General features: G+C 40.1%; 1 long non-coding RNA gene across 1 annotated transcript; it reads right to left on the bottom strand.

Annotated features, from left to right (window-relative positions):
- Positions 1–10,399: 10,399 nt before the first annotated feature.
- On the bottom strand, positions 10,400–11,480 carry LOC143927008 (uncharacterized). Its single transcript, XR_013262201.1, has 3 exons — positions 11,325–11,480; positions 10,814–10,982; positions 10,400–10,711 (listed from the first exon to the last, which is right to left on the bottom strand). It is a non-coding gene; the product is annotated as an uncharacterized LOC143927008 (long non-coding RNA).
- Between the last annotated feature and the right edge of the window lie 456 nt (positions 11,481–11,936).

The following is an 11,936-nucleotide window of genomic DNA, read 5'->3' as shown; positions in this document are numbered from 1 at the left end:
CATATTTCTTGGCCCAGTCTTGATATTTTAACGTATGTGTCTTGTTCAGTGCTGGTCGGATTTTAGCCTTCCTTACCATGGCCATGTCTCAGAGCACTGAACACCTTGTACTTCTTGGCATTTTAGGTAGGTTGCAGTTCTGCAATATGACAGCACTAGAGGATAATGGGTTCCTGGTAGCTTCACGTTTTATTCTTCTCAAATCTTTGGCAGTTAATTTGTGTCTTTTTTTTCTCAACACCTTTCTTGCGACCCTGTTGACTATTTGCAACAAAACTTTGATGGTTCTGTGATCACAACCCAAAATCTTTGTAATTTTAGGAGTGCTGCATCCCTCGAAAATACTTTTTACATTTTTTTAACTTTCCAGGGTCAGTTAAATCTTTTTTTTTTGGCCATTTTCCCTGAGGAAAAGGAGATGCCTAATAATTATGCACACCTTGATATAGGATGTTGATGTCCTTAGGCCACATGCCTAAATCCAATAAGAATTCAAGTTTATACAGCTTAGAGTTAGGCAATATGCATAAAAATTATGATTTAGTCAAAATAATCACATGCCTAATAATTGTGCACACAGTGCATAGAGAATTTTTAATTAGCCACTAAATTGAGCTCACAGTGGCTCAACCCAAATACAACTTTTGAAATAAAATATCATAAGATGCGCATTATTTACAATGAGATGGATGAAACAAGTGGCTAATGTTAAGTGAAGATTGTTTGCTTAGCAAAATTAATGTTCACTAAACTTGGTAAATAAATGTAAGTTTTGTTCACAGTAATACTCACACATATTCAGGGGATATAAAAACAAATGTATTTTGCCCATGACTCAATGATTGAAGTGAGAGCAACTTTACCTTATTTGCTAAGCTTTCTGAACCTTTACATTCCAAAGTGAACAGCATCTACTTCTTTACTAAATACGCTCCAAAAAGTGTGAGAAAGAACACTAAAAGTCAACCACCCTCAAGATGTGCAGAGTAAAGAGAGAGAGAGAGAGAGAGAAATCATCAGAGCTTGTGTGTATAATGAGTAGAAATGGCTCCCGCAATGTACAGATATTGCTGCAAGTAATACATACTTTTTCTTTAATAAAATATATCTATAGCCAAAACTTTTTTTTTTCAAATTTTTAATTTGATGTAAAAGCTGCTAGGGGTATCTACTAAAAATATAACTTATATAATATAACAAAAATTAGTTCTGTCTGTGTTTCTATTTAGGAGTTTACCTTACCTTCTGTCTGGTGAAAAGGTTGCCCTGGGAAATTGAGTAGGGGAGATCCCCACAGCAGTAAAAGCTGACAAGTGTTCTACTTTTTCCCCAATCTTTCTGTACTCTGTACAAACGAATAAAAACATTTTGGCTTTAAATACAGTTCAGTGTTATTATTTTATTAGATTATACTGTGTGTTATCAATAGTATGCCTTTTCATTCTTATCATAAAAAAATAAAAGGCCATTCACTGGATTTGAATAGCCAATTAACCATGGAAGCTCTTTAGAAGGCTACAGATATAACTGAGTGACTTTCCTGTTGCCCACAAAACTTAAATGATGAACAGGGAATATTTTAAAACAAACTCATGGCCACTATTGCAGAAGAGAACTTGTTTTCAACCTTTTAAATGGGCCACCATAATAGTTATGAGAGTGGTATTTAATTGAAATTCATGGTACTTCTCACTGACTTTTTCTGGAGGAAATAAAGAGACTGGCTGTTGCTCATATTACTGTAACAAAAATAGACACAAGTGCTGGGTGCCTTGTCCAAAAACAGCAGGTATTAAATGAGGTCCTATGGCCTCTCAATGTGCACCATTGAAGGGACTCATCTGAATGTTTGACACAATTAGATAACATTGCGCTAGGCAACCTTAGCAGTCAAGCTGTTATAAAGCCGCAAGTTCCATGAGGTATTTCAAGACTAAGAGCCACAGACATGACACCCAGAGGCAGAAACATGATGGGATTTGTTGTTTCACCACAGCTGGATTTCTGAGGTTGCCTACACCTGGTCTAAACCTTCAATGCAATAGTCAGTACTAGTAATGAGGTTCAAATTCACTGTGAGGCCAGGTTCATACTAGCTGCGGCCCTGGCTTGCAGCAGAGGGTCTGGTGTGTCCCTGTTCTCCATTTCACAGGCAAATCAGGTCCAATTTTTTGCCTGAATTTGGACCTGAAACAGAGCCCTTGTGTATGCCCTTCATAAAGGCCTTATGTGCATTCCATAGGATATATGGGTCATTTACCAATGCTGCATTGTCTAGGAAAAAGTCCTGGAGATGCTGAGAGATTTTTGTGTGGGTTTGGGGTTCTTGTAGAAGTCGAACATTACAGCGCCAGATGGGGGATGAAGAGGAGACTCCCTGTTCTTTAACAGACAGATATGACAGCATGGTCTGACCATGTAATGTCATGTATTTAAGTGGTTTCTACTTGTTTTAAGAGCCACTTATCTGTCAGGAACATGTGAATATGAGTAATGTCTACGTGAGAAAAAGGTGTAGTCTTTTTTATTAGTGTGAAGGCATCTCCATGTGTCAAACAGTTCCTCAGTGTGGAGTACATAGTTACATAGTCGGGCTGAAAAAAGACACAAGTCCATCCAGTTCAACCTTAAAAATAATAAATAAATAAAATAAAAAATATACATCCAATATACCCAATTTTATACCCACAGTTGATTCAGAGGAAGTAAAAAAAAAAAAAACAGCAGAGCATGCTCCAATTTGCTACAGCAGGGGAAAAAAATTCCTTCCTGATCCCCCAAGAGGCAATCAGATTTTCCCTGGATCAACTTTACCTATAAATGTTAGTACCCAGTTATATTAGGTAAATTCAGGAAAGTATCCAGGCCTTTCTTAAAGCAATCTACTGAGCAGGCCAGAACCACCTCTGGCGGGAGTCTATTCCACATTTTCACAGCTCCTACTGTGAAGAAACCTTTCTGTATTTGAAGATGAAATCTATTTTCCTCTAGACATAAAGAGTGCCCCCGTGTTCTCTGGGTTGACTGTAAAGAGAATAACTCAACACCAAGTTCTCTATATGGACCCCTTATATATCTGAACATGTTGATCATATCCCCCCCTATTCTCCTCTTCTCAACAGAGAATACATTCAGTTCCTCTAATCTTTCCTCATAGCTGGGCTCCTCCTTGCCTCTTATCAGTTTGGTTGCCCTTCTCTGCACTTGCTCCAGTTCTCCGATATCCTTTTTGAGAACTGGTGCCCAAAACTGAACTGCATATTCCAGGTGAGGTCTTATTAATGATTTGAACAGGGGCAAAATTATCTCTCTCTCTCTCTCTCTCTCTCTCTCTCTGGAGTCCTTACCTCTCTTACTACAAGAATACAAAAAAATGGCCTTATACAATTCGCATAGCCGGTACCCCAAGGGATATTTGAGATATACCAAGCATTGAAACAGTGTAATATCAATAAATGTATTAATCAGAAAAGTGTGTTTGATACATAACAAAAAACATATATTGGCAATACATAAACAAGTTGCTAAACCAATTAGAAATGGTGTCAATAGTAAACTTGCGACTTAAGTAGCTTTCGAGAAAAATGCATGTTTCGGACCAACCGTCCTTTTTCATAGGCATATGATTTATCTTGTGTGTACAGAATCTAAAAGTACAAATGTGATTGAAATTAGTACAGCAAAATATAAATTTAAATGTACAAAAAGCTTGCAAAAAAATTGTACATAGTAAACTATTTGACATACCATACCAGCCAAGCATTAACCCCAATAAATACCAGCAAGGGGTGCGAGTATAGTACTGTTCATGATTGCCACAATAATTAAGGCAGTGCCTGATGTTAAATAAGCGCTTTGATGGGATGGTATTAGAATTGAGCCAAAAATGTCAGAAGCTGCAATGGAAACAAGCTCTCTCAGCTAGGAAGGTATGGGGAAACCTAACCCAGCACAGACACCAGCATAAAGCAGCATTGGTGGATAGTCTAGACAAAAGAAAATATAAATAAAATAAGTATATGGGAACAAATTGTCCCCAAGCATAAGTATAACAGATAATCCCCAGGCATAAGTATGAGTAGGGTGCAATCACTCACCAAATGTTACACAGTGTATAGATCCAAAGCGGCATGCAGCAGGCAGCATACTGACTGCAGCCTGTGCATGCCTTAAATCACCCAGTGAGGTGATATGAATCAGCTGTGAGTGGGAGGAGCTGGACCACAATCACAGCTGATTAAAGCAGCATTGGTGGATAGTCTGGACAAAAGAAAATATAAATAAACTAAGTATATGTGACCAGGTTGTCCTCAATAGGCATAAGTATGAGTAGGGTGCAATCACTCACCAAATGTTACACAGTGTATAAGTCCAAAGCGGCATGCAGCAGGCAGCATACTGACTGCAGCCTGTGCATGCCTTATATCACCCAGTAAGGTGATATGAATCAGCTGTGAGTGGGAGGAGCTACACCACAATCACAGCTGATGCAGGTGGGGCCGGTGGGAGTGACTGAGCGGCCGCATAGGGAGCTCTGACAGGACGGCGCGGGGTGCGGCCCCGCCACATAGTGGGTGGGGTTGCGTCCCGCGTCATGATGTCACCGGCGCGCGGGTAGCCCTGGATGCATTGCTCCGTGCTGGAGTGCAAGCGTACCATGGCAGAGTAAAACTACCCCACCAATTGGGCTATAGGACTGCACACCACCCACTGACGATGGGGGCGTGCATGTCTCCCGCGCGCCGGGTACCACAGCAGCTGTTATGAACAAAATGTGCAAAAGGGAGGTAAAAACTGTGAGCAGCATAGAAATGCAAAACGATGGGATTACAAAGTGAGCAGTCTACGCGGGTGCCCCCTAATGGACCATGGCGGTAGTACCAATCAAACGGGGAAACGCTAGCAAACTGCCAATATAGATGTGTGTATGATGGCAGTATATGCATTTTCAATAACCCCTTGGTGGCATTGGGTGATGCTGATGGCCGGAAAAAACATGACGTCTGGATATAATAGTAGATATTAACTCTGAACATAATACAACATATTTGAATTAGTATAACAGATGATAATGACTGAACAATAGAAAAAGAGAAGATACAAAAGTAAAATAACAATACTTAACATGAGTAATATGAGTGTGTTATACATAGAGGATTAGCATGATGATATTGCTACCCTAAAACTAAATATTATATGCAAAAATTGATACAATTATACAGATTTATGTCAGCAGGATCAGCAGGAAGGTGCATCAAACAGCAGCTATAGTATCAATATGGTGCTGATAGACCAAAGGTCAGCAATCCTATGATGTATTGAGATGGTTAGAGGTCAAGCTCACACACCCCCGATTGAAAACCTTCCAAAAAGGGTCTAAAGTTGAAGGCTTCATTGAGGCCAGGTGGTGAGGTGGCATTAAGGTAAAAAATCCACCTTAATTCACTCTGAAGTAAGAGTTTATTGTGATCACCTCCTTGAATGCTAGGAGGGATATGATCGAGGGCTAGGAAGCGTACATGTGGTGTATGGTCAAAGTGGACCGTGGCACAGTGGTAGCCTATTGGGAGATCGGGATCTTTGGTATTGATAGTGGTGATGTAGCGGTAAATATGTTTCCAGAATGGTAATTTGGTCTTCCCAACATAGAAGCAGCCACACTCTAGAATGGTGTTCCCGGCAGTGGGTTTGCGAAACAATCTGCTTTGCAAATAACCCCTCTGGTCTTTAGTAATAGTCAGGTACAAAAATTAGATAATTGAAGTACTGTATGTCATAGTAAATTTTAAATTAAGTTTATTGTCGAGATTTAAGAATTTTAAAAATTGATGTAATAGTTCGATTGAACCGTTCCAAAAAAACAGAATATCATCAATGTAGCGATACCAGGTCGCCACATGACGACAAAACTGGGACGTATTAGGATTAGAAAAGAGTGAACGTTCCCACTCCCCCAGGTACAGATTGGCGTACGCCGGGGCACAACAGGTGCCCATGGCGACGCCATGCACCTGGAGGTAGTGGGAATGCCCAAAAGAAAAAGTTGTGTGTGTGTGAATACATTTCAGTGATTGTAGCAAAAAATCTGAGAGTGCTGGTGAGTATTGCTGAGAACGTGTCAGAATCTGACGAATGGTCTGAAGGCCTAAGTGGTGGGGAATGGAGCTATATAGGGCCTCCACGTTGATGGCAACTAGAATAGTGTCACCATTGACAAGGAGGCCATCCAAGACTCAGAGTAAATGTGTGGTGTCTTGTATATATGAAGGTAAAGTAGTAACAAGAGGTTGCAACAGTCTGTCAACATACTTACTGAGATTATCAGTCAAGCTGCCACGGCCGTATACAATAGGTCGGCCGGGTGGCTGTGTGGGGTTTTTGTGTACTTTAGGAAGTGCATAGAAAGTAGCTTTACAAGGAAAGGCCGTTCTAATAAAATCTCGAGTAGATTTGTCAATAACGTGTTGATGAAAAGCTTGGTCTATTAGACAATAAAGTTGTTGGGTGAATTCTTGAATGCAATTCTATAGCATGTAGTGTCAGAGAGGATAGGAAAATCTTGGCCCATTTCAGAAGATCTTACACGCCCATGGCTCGCCTTGCTGACATTCAGCGGCGACACAATCTGCCGGTCAGACGTCTTATTTGCGGTTGGCCGACGCGGTGGAACTCATCCTTCTACATGCTTGATAGGCTACTCCAGCAGAAACGTGCAGTTAACGTCTACCTGTATGAACTCTGTGGCAGAACAGGTTCTGGGGAGCTGGGTTTTTTTTCACTGCGCCAGTGGCTGCTCATGCGCGACGCATGCAGACTTCTGCAGCCATTTGAGGAGATCACCAAACTGGTCAGTCACAGCCTTGGCGCCATCAGTGACATGGTACCTTATGCCTTCTTTATGGAGCGTGCATTGCGTCGTGTCATCGATCAAGCTGTGGAGGAGCAGGAGCGGGAAGATGAGGAAGTCGCAATGCTGGATGAATTCCCAGGGGGGGCTACTCTATCTGAGACAAGTCAACAACAGGAGTCTGAAGAGGAGTCAGAGGAGGATGGTGCCGGGGTGGATGAGGAGGAGCAAGAAGAGCATGCTTTAAACCTTTCTGGGATCCCTGTTGTTGTGCGTGGATGGGGAGAGGAGAATGAAGAGGACGACATTATCCTGGATGATGAGCAGGAGCCAGGCCACCACATCGCTTCCAGTTTAGTGCAAATGGGGGCCTTCATGCTCCAGTGTTTTAACAGGGACCCCCGTATAAAAAGCATAAGGGTCAAGGACCAGTACTGGGTGGCAACGTACTTAGACCCCCGGTACAAACACAAAATGGCGGAAATGTTACCGCCGTCACAGAGGGCTGTCAGAATGGAGCACTTCCAGGCCTTGCTTTGCGAAATGCTGCATTCTGCTTTTGCGTGCGCTGGCAGAGGAGCAATTCCCACTCCCAGAGAAGGAGTTGCGGGTACCAATCCAACAGCGCCTGCAAGAAGAGGCCAGTTTGAAGATGTGTTGGTGACTTCTGATATGAGGTCATTCTTTCAGCCGACCCATCGACAGGTGTCATCAGGGAACGCCTAGACCGTCAGGTGTCCGACTACATCGGGTTAACGGCCGATGTGGGTGCTCTGAGGAGTGGTGAACCCCTGGACTACTGGGTGGGCAGGCTTGACCTCTGGCCAGAGCTTGCCCAATTTGCAATCGAACTGTTGGCTTGCCCCTCGTCCAGTGTCCTGTCAGAAAGGACGTTCAGCGCAGCAGGGGGGATCGTGACCGATAAGCGTACTCGCCTAGCTCATGACAGTGTTAACTACCTCACATTTCTAAAAATGAATGAGGCATGAATCTCAGAGGAATTCAACACATGTGACCAGTAGACCATGTATATGTCTATAAACGATTTTTTTAATCGAGCACACAGACCTTCTTTCTTCATTTGGCTCACTTCCTTGTCCAAAAAAAGCACACCGTTCTATATAAATGAATAACTAAAGTCGCGCTATGGAAAAATCAGATCTCCAATGTGATAGAAATATGTGAAATAAAATTAATAAAAAGTGAAGAGAGAAAAGAAAATATACTGGGTTAGAGCTGCCTGTGCCTGAAGCCCTCACTTCCTTAATAGGGAGGAGAGGGAAATGAAAAGTGTAAAATAGAAAGGTTATGGCGCTAAACCCTGTCAGTGATGTGATGAGTTAACCTATCATCAAGACCTGGTGTTTATTTTTTTATATGGAAAGAAAAAACTGTTGGTGGTAACGTGCATAGATTTCCTAAAATAATTTTATCCTAAAAAAATTGTGTGTGATCAATGTGGAGTCAACATTCGTGTTCCATCCTAATTAAAACCAAAGTGGGTATTGAATTATCTTATACGTATCAACCTACTATGGGTGGGTACTAAAAACATGTAAACATTCATTTAGGTATGCAAAAATGGTGGAAATATTGTTAATATTCAACAATGTGCTAGTTCAGAACAGACTGTGCAAACATGTGCAAAAAAAGATGTGCAAAAAAAGCAACTAAGGATCAGAACAACCTGGGATCAGAAATAATTCAACCAAAAAATCGCATGAAGACGCAAACTATGTGCAAAAAACAACAACTAAGGATCAAAACAACCAGGGGTCTGAAATATTTTCAACCAATAATCGCATGAAGGCGCATCTGTGTCCAATGTAAGTCCAAAGTTAATATTTGGCTTAATAATACTGCCTCTTCAGATTATTGTTGTAATTGATGCATAAAGTCAATAGGGAATATTTGATTCACTCGTGCAAATAGTGCGGGTTTTCAATTAGAGAACTTCATCCCCGGTGCGCTAGTATGTAAATGCTCTCACCAGAGTTAATGCCCCTGTGGGGCTGGATGGACCTTCACAATGTAAGCCACTGTGTCGCTCTCTGGCTGCTGCCGGTGCACTGGGTGAAACTTCGTTATTCCGTCCGTATGGTATCCAACGTTAATTATATATGAGGAAAGACATATCCATAGTGTAATACATTCTTAACCAAATCGTTCGTTTATTGGTATTAAAAACTACTCACATTTAATATTAAAAGCATATGCGTATGGAAAAACTCAGCCGTTCGTCTCAAACGAGTGCACACAACGTGGCCACGCCCTACGCGTTTCGTCACTACGACGTCCTCTGGAGCGGCCATGTTGGTGCACCTTATTACTTAAATAGGGTGCAGTGCTCCACTACGCCTGCGCTGAACTGACAGCGCCATTTTGGGTGTGGGATGCCCTTACTCTGCTAGGGATGAACACAGTTACTTCCCCTATGACGCCCTTAGGGAAGACAGATAGAATTAGCCTTGGAGCACTGCAGCCTACCCATAAACCATACCCAATTAAGATGACATTCCTTAGCATTTTCCCATTTAACCGAAAATTTATATTCAGGGAGGAATATATAATTACTTCTGTCTGGGGAATATTGAATAAGTAACTCCCAGGTAAAGTCGGACAGAAGAGAAAACAAAAAGATATGGAATAAAAATGACAATAAAATACAATAAATAAATATATGTATACAAATACATATATAAAATTCACATATATAAAATTCATACATATATGAAAAATTCATACATATATAAAAAATTCATACATATATAAAAATTCATACATATATAAAAAATTCATACATATATCTAAAAAATTCATACATATATAAGAAAGGGGGTACACATTAATGCTGAAGAAAAACGCATGAAAATTCATAAAAATTATGTAACATTATTTAAAATTATGTGACATTATTTAAAAAGTTTTTTTTATATAAAAAAGGTTTTATGTATGCTAATATATGAATTAGAAGAATATAGAAGAGGAGATTATTCCAGAGGAAAGTTTTTTCAAGAGGAAAGTTTTTTTCGCGAAAAATTAAAATTCTTAAAAAGATTTATGTACATGTGGAGGTACAGGGAAGGTCTGTTTAGACTTGTCCTATAGGTGATTGTGATGCTTGTGACTGTATGTTTGGTTCCAACAGGGGGACCTTTAAATTATTATTACGTACGTAATAGAGAGAGTTTGGGACTTTAAAATGAAGCACTAGGATAATGGAGGTAGGTTATTAACCACATTGAAAAAAATATATATAATTTTTTATTGATTGTTCGGTAACAGATCATAAAAAATAATAAAGATCAAATTCATAAAGTATATAGGCGTAAGTACAGTAGAAGCATGATATATAGTATTCACATATAGCAGCACATAGTAGTAATAAATAAAATATTTGGGTAATATGGCATGGTAGTGCCTATGATAGCAAAACCAACATCAGCAAGTACATCCACATAATACATATGCATCCACTAGATGTAAAACAAAAATAAATTTAGTATATAGTTAAAAAAGTAAATTCATAACAAATTCATAAAGAATATAGGCGTAAGTACAGTAGAAGCATGATATATAGTATTCACATATAGCAGCACATAGTAGTAGTAAATAAAATAATTGGGTAATATGGCATGGTAGTGCCTATGACAGCAAAACCGACATCAGCAAGTACATCCACATAATAGATATGCATCCACTAGATGTAAAACAAAAATAAATTTAGTATATAGTTAAAAAAGTAAATTCATAATAAAATAAATATAGTTCCATATAAAGTATAACTGGGACATCATTTCAAAAGCTCGATGCGTTTCGTGGGTGTCTCCCCACTCATCAGGAGCTGATGCGACCAAAAAATTCCTATGGAATAGAATAAAGAATAATATAATATACTAACCATATAAATAAAAATAAATTAATGGGGATTTAATGCGTGTAAATGGTTAGCCAGGGCAGACTCACCAATCCGGATGGAAAGTGCAGTGGGCGTAGGGTGGGCCATGGGCAAGATCCCTCCCCGGGAACTGAGGCGGCATAGACATGGATGCGATATCAGGCGAAACCAAAAAGATACAGCAGTGTTGAAGAGTATCAGATATGGAATGTGTGGCAATTGTTGAAAACAACATATCTAAAAACAAAATGTTAATAGTATGTATGATTAATGAAAAAAATGTGATGCAAAAGTAATTTGAAATTGATAGTGACCCTCAAAGAGTACAGAGAGAGTGCTGGCCATAAGCCAAGTATATACTATGTAGTAAGTATATGCAGATGAATGTAAACAGTGAATGGTGTGCAAAAATTAAAGAAATGTAATAGTGTAAAAGAAAGTGTGAGTGTGCAGTTTAACAAAAAGTGAAGAAAATTGATGAAGGGTGTACATAGACCATGATAGACAAGGAGAGTGACAGAATTACCAGTCAGCAAGAAAAGAAAAGGTGTGAGTAGTAGGAGAAAAAAGATTTTTCACCTAAAAATCGCTCCTAAAACACCAGCAGACAAGATATTAGGATGAGAGATCCGTCCAGCCGGCGTCCTGCCAATAAGGTCTGCAGACACCGGTCAGGGCGGCTCTGAAAATAAAGGCCCCTTTAACTATCCACAGCTGATACTGATTGCACAACCAGCATGGAGAAAATAAAAAAAAAATAAAAATATAAGGTAAACTTTAATGATAGTAATGGTAATATTTATAAAAGCTAGTATGGTGGCTTAAGACAAAAGGTAGTAACCATGAGCATAGGCAGGGTCAAGTACAATCAGAACAGAGATGAAGTGTGAGTAGAAGGAGAAAAGAGATTTTTCACCTAAACATCGCTCCTAAAAACAACACCAGCAGACAAGACGGCCAGTGTGTGCAGACTCCATGCAGAGACCAGCTGCACACACAGCCATCTCCGAGTGGGGTTTAAATATGCCGCCAACGCCACGTGCGTTAAACATAGGGGGAGGAGCCACACCTAACCTGGATAAAAAAACCAGCGACAGGCACGCCAGATCCCCCCCAATAGAGACACGGAGACGGAAATCACTAAAACGTCGGCGTGATGACGTCAAAGGTGACGTCACATGCATGACGTAG

Source organism: Lithobates pipiens, unplaced genomic scaffold (assembly GCF_037356315.1).
Source record: "Lithobates pipiens isolate NorthernLeopardFrog02 unplaced genomic scaffold, aLitPip1_a1.2 Scaffold_23, whole genome shotgun sequence".
Classification (NCBI taxonomy): Eukaryota; Metazoa; Chordata; class Amphibia; order Anura; family Ranidae; genus Lithobates; species Lithobates pipiens.
Note: the sequence above shows the minus strand (reverse complement) of the source record. Positions and strands in the feature narration are given on the sequence as shown.